Source organism: Pseudophryne corroboree, chromosome 5 (assembly GCF_028390025.1).
Source record: "Pseudophryne corroboree isolate aPseCor3 chromosome 5, aPseCor3.hap2, whole genome shotgun sequence".
NCBI lineage: Eukaryota > Metazoa > Chordata > Amphibia > Anura > Myobatrachidae > Pseudophryne > Pseudophryne corroboree.
The window spans coordinates 513,114,450-513,120,054 of record NC_086448.1 but is presented as its reverse complement, the minus strand read 5'-3'; positions in this window follow the sequence as shown (position 1 = coordinate 513,120,054).

Here is a 5,605-nt window from a genome sequence, read left to right as displayed (position 1 = left end):
ACTGTACGCCCACTTTCACGCCCATGTCGGAGCATTGTGAAGTCTCGCCTCCGCCACGCCCACGCCACTCCTCGTTTTCGTTTGCAAGTTACGGCTTTTTTTTTTCTGAGTAATTTAGCACAGTTGTCGTACGTATGTACTCGCGCATGCGTAATCACGCATTTGCGCATGCGCAGACACTTACATTTCGTACATTTGCGTTGCGATGACTCTTAGCGACCAACTCGGAATGAGGGCCAATGTTTTGATGTTTGGGGGGAAAAATATTTTTTAAAATATATGTTTTTTTCCTTTTTTTAATTAAAATCATTTGGGATAGGGTTAAATTCATGTCCTTCACCTAATTCACTCATAAAAAACCCTGACAATTTCGGAGCGGTTTTTGGCTAAATAAATCGTCAGTTAAGTGATTAATTAGCCCAGCTTCTGGCTGACAACTGATTGAGGTAAAACCTGGTCTGGACCATTCTAAACTTGCTCTGCTAAACCTGGAAAATCCTGATGTTCGACTTCTCCCCCATATCGATGCATCGGGATGCGTTCCGATGCCGGAATCCTGACAGCCAACAATGCCGCCAGCCAGAATCCTGGCAAAACAGGACTGTTCCACCAAGCCCACAATGTGGTGAGTGCAGCGAGCTCGCAAGGGGACTCTGCACTTGTGCCGCTGCCGGAATTCTGGCTTGTGGGATGTTGATGTTGAGATATGGACAGTCGGCATCCCGCCCGCCGGTAAATCATAATAAATCCGACACATCATACATTTACCTCTGGGAGACACAGCACATCAGCACTGTATGCTCTGCAGGGATAGACAGAGGGAGTAGTTTACACTCTTTTGCCGGGATTCCGGCTGGTGGCATTGTCAGCTGTCGGGATTCCGGGTCAGTATCCTGACTGCTGGTATCCCGACAACTGGCAAATTGAACGCATCCCGATAAGATGTTATTACATCTTGGAGTGGCTTACTGCTTTGCTTATGAGGTGAGCAGGAAGTGGTCTTTACGGGTTGGCTTTGAATGGTGGGGAATGACCATCTCAACATTTATCCCATCTTTTCTGACATTGTGAACTGTTGAGAAATTTTCCCTGGCGGCATAGCAGTGCCTTTACTTTTCCTGGCAGCTGAAGCAACTTCATCATCTTCATATAGGTCTCGACGGTCAAGTGAGGATGAATTCTGGTCGAGAGGTCTCTGCTGTGGGATTCCGGTGAGTATTAAACCCCTTATCCATAACCCTAATCACTACTCTAGACCCCTGTTGCTTCTCTGGAACACCACAGTGGAGCAGAGTTCATCAACGTGGGAAGCTTGAATCTCTATAATATAAATACAACATTATGTAATTGCAAGTATGATATTTTAAACTTTCTTACTATCCTAAGAAAAATATCTAGCACAAGGATTACATTCTCCAGCCCCATGTCCCCTGAATGTCTCCAGCACCATCCCTCCTGTTTCTCTCTGGCACAACCCCCCTGCCTCTCTATTACCAGCCCCCTGTTTCCCAGCACCATCACCCCTGTCATCCCACCTCGTTTGGCATCCCGACGGTCGAGATGCCTGTGGTTGTGTGACCAAGGCCAGAATCCTGACACACCTCAGGAGACCGGCGCTGGGACACTGACAGCTGACAACCCAAAGGTGAGTATCGGAGTGGGGATTAGGGTTAAAGCCTAAAGGGGAGGTTAGTGCTAGGGGGGAGGGTTAGGAACTAGGGAGAGGGTTAGCCATAGATGACGCCCCCAGATGGTTAGCCGTAGCTAACATCGCCAGAGGGTTAGACCTAGCTGACACCGTCGGATGGTTAGGGTAGGGGAGGGGAGAGGGGCAAAATTCTATCCCCTATCCAATGTCTGGATTCTCACTGTTGGGATGCGACTGTTGGTGATGTGACCGCCGGCATCCTGACCACCAGCATTTCATATCTAACCATCCCACCTATGTCTTACAGCACTATCCCACTGTCTCTCCAACACTATCCCAATGTCACTCCAGCACCATTCCACCTTTGCATCCACCAGCTTCCTGTTTCTCCAGAAAGATCCATCTGTTTCCAGCAACACCCCCTATATCTCCAGCACCCTCTCACCTGTGTGTCTCCAACACCATACCTGTACCTCTGTATCTCCAGTACCGTCCCTCTGAGTTTCCAATTACATTCCCGCTTGACTTTACAGCACCATCCCCCTGTCTCCAGTGCCATCTCCCTCCCTCTATTTGACCCTATGGGCCTCTTCCCCTTTAAGTCCCTCATCTGCTTTCTTAATTCCCTCTCCCTCCTCTTTACCGCTGCAGCCACGGAGTTCTCCTCTCGCAGCGCTCCCCATGGCGGTTGGCGCATGCGCAAGGCCGGAAGCTGCAACTGTGGCGCAGGAAGCCTCCAGGATCCATCCAGAAAGGCTATGTGCGCTTGCCCGGGGAAAAAAAAAAGTGGGTGGTGCGCATGCGCCAACCACCAGGGAGAGCGCTGCGAGAGGAGAACTCCGTGGCCAGTGAAGAGGAGGGAGAGGGAAATAAGAAAGCAGGCGGGGAGTTAAAGGGGAAGCGGCGGGCAGCGGAGCGGTAAGTGTGAACGGAGAGAAAACGGCACTTATCGCGGGGGCGAAGGATAGTACATCCCGCCCTATACCTGTTAGGATCTCCTGCTCTGTGCTGCCACGTCGCCATGGCAACCGGGAGGCAAGTGTTAGCGAAGTAACCTGAGCACAGCTGATACTCCGGTCCGGGTTTTTACTGTGCAGTGGTTACAGGCTCTGTGCACGGCAGGGAATCCGGCGCTGGGTTTGTGCTCACAGTCTGTGAGGTCTGAGTGGGGCGTGGACAGCACCTGCTATATAAACCATCCTCTCAGGCTAGGCAAATGCTGCTGAATCTTTGTTTGTTAGTCAGTTCCAGAGAGTTAGCTAGTACTGTGTGACTTTGTATTTACTTGTTGCTTACTGCAAATAGGCCTTGGGATTCGGTACTTCATTCTGACCTAGCAGTAAGACTGGAGTCAGTTGTTTAACCTGCTGGGGTTCTTTTGCTATTCTGTGAACCCAGCAGGTTTGCGGCTGTACTCTCAGACCTGCTTGCTTAATCCTCCCTCACTGTGCAGGGCGTCCAGGTGTCAGTTTAGTGGCAGTAAGCTGAACCTGTGCCCTGCAAGTGGGGGTTAGGATTGTGGATACTCTCCTTGTGTCTATATTTCTATCTCTGACCAAGGAGTTTATTCCCACACCCGTTGGTAACCCTTTGGGGTTTTTTCTGTTGCTCTTAGCAACATCATTTCGGGTGCTCCACATGTTAAATCACTACATCTCGCTTCATTGTCCGCTCTATTCCATCTGAGCATTCCTGACACTAGGGAGATACCCAGTTCCTGAGCCTTTGGGCTTCTCCGTTCACTTTGTGTTTATTAGTTATTCCATCACCTCTTGTGTCTGTTATGTTATACTGTCTGTGAGTTCGTTTGCTTTGCATCCCTCTCTGTTCATACACCGGTATACTCCTGTTAGCACTGGTGTGCATAACATATTCAGCAGCCCTGCTCCTGTTGAAATTTTGTGGGAATATGGAGCATACCCCTCAAAATACTTTGCAACAGGTGGTCGATCAGGTGCAGATCCTGACTCGACAATTTAATGAGATGTCCATTAAAATGAACACCCCGCAGGCCGCTAGCGGAGCTCCCGCAGCAGCAGCGGCAAGTTCAGGGGTTAAGGAGCCGAAAGTAATTCTCCCGGATCGTTTTTCTGGAGATCGCTTGCAGTTCTTTTGTTTCAAGGAGAGCTGTAAGCTATATTTCAGGCTTAGGCCCCAGTCTTCTGGGTCGGAGATTCAGCAGGTGGGCATGGTGATTTCCTTGCTACAAGGAGACCCACAGGTCTGGGCATATGGGTTGCCGCCTGACTGTCCGTCGCTTAAAAGTGTTGATGCTTTTTTTACGGCACTGGGCATTTTGTATGATGACCCTGACAAGATGGCTTCAGCCGAGGCTCAGATTACGGTCCTTAAGCAAGGGCGACGGCCAGCTGAGGTTTATAGTACGGAGTTTCGGAGGTTGGCTCATGATACCCAGTGGAATGATCCAGCCCTGAGAAACCAGTACCGAAGGGGCCTTTCTGACCAGATAAAGGACCAACTGGTACAATATCCCTCGCCTGATAGCTTAGATCAGCTCATGCAGTTATCCATCCGGGTGGATTGACGACTGAGAGAGCGTAGGCTTGAAAGGGAGACCGCAGTTTCCTTTTTTCCCAAGGGAACCTCAGACTCTGAGCAATATTCCGAGGAGCCTATGCAGATTGGGGCTACCCGCCTCTCCTCGCGTGAGAAGACGCGGAGGAGACAGCAGGGTTTGTGTTTGTACTGTGGGAATAAAGGTCATGTTGTAGTATCATGCCCAGAAAAGCCGGAAAACTTCAGGGCCTGAGGGTGATGGGAAATATCCTGTCAGGCCAGAAGTCAGAATTTCCCAAAAATACTTTTCTCATTCCGGTGACTTTGGAGATCCTTGGCCAAACTGTCAAGACTGAGGCCTTTGTTGACAGTGGGGCCGATGGGGTTTTCATGGACCGTCAATGCGCCCTGGAACACTCTGTTCCCTCAGTACCTTTGGCATCAGAGATTAAGATCTGTGGGTTAAACGGGGAACCATTGCCCCAGGGTAAAATTGCCTCCTGCACCAGCCAAATTCCTTTGTTTATTGGAGCCACACACTCTGAAAAATTGTCTTTCTATGTGACTGTCTGTTCTTTTGCCCCATTGGTTTTGGGGTTACCCTGGTTAAGGGCCCATAACCCTCAATTTGACTGGGTCTCTGGGGAGATTCTTAGTTGGGGTAGTGATTGTTTCAGGAGTTGCTTGAGCCTTCCAGTCAGGCTCTCGCAGCTAAGTTTGCCAGGATTGCCAGGATGTTATGCAGATTTTGCGGATGTGTTCTCCCAAAAAGTTGCGGAGGTACTACCTCCCCATCGCCCCTATGACTGTGCCATTGATTTGTTGCCGGATGCTAAGCTTCCCAAGAGCAGGTTGTACTCCCTGTCACGTCCTGAGACTCAGGCTATGGCAGAGTACATTCAGGAGAACTTGGCTAAGCGATTCATCAGACCCTCACAGTCCCCAGTTGGGTCGGGGTTCTTCTTCGTGGGTAAAAAGGACGGTTCGTTGCGACCCTGCATCGCTTCAGGGAATTGAACCGTATCACGATTAAAAACTCGTACCCACTGCCTCTCATTTCGGTTTTGTTTGACCAGCTTTGTACTGCCACCATTTTTCTAAGATTGACCTACGCGGTGCTTACAATCTAATCCGAATAAGAAAGGGGGATGAATGGAAGACTGCCTTTAATACCCACTCAGGGCATTATGAATATTTGGTGATGCCTTTTGGGCTCTCTAATGCCCCGGCAGTCTTCCAGGAATTTATGAACGATATGCTCAGGGAATATTTGGATAGATTCTTAGTTGTTTATCAAGATGACATCCTAATCTTCTCCCATTCCCTGGAGGAACATCGGAAGCATGTACGCTTAGTCCTCCAGAAACTCAGAGACCACCAGCTTGGGGCAAAGCTGGAGAAGTGCGAATTTGAAGTCCAGCAAATCGCATTTCTAGGGTA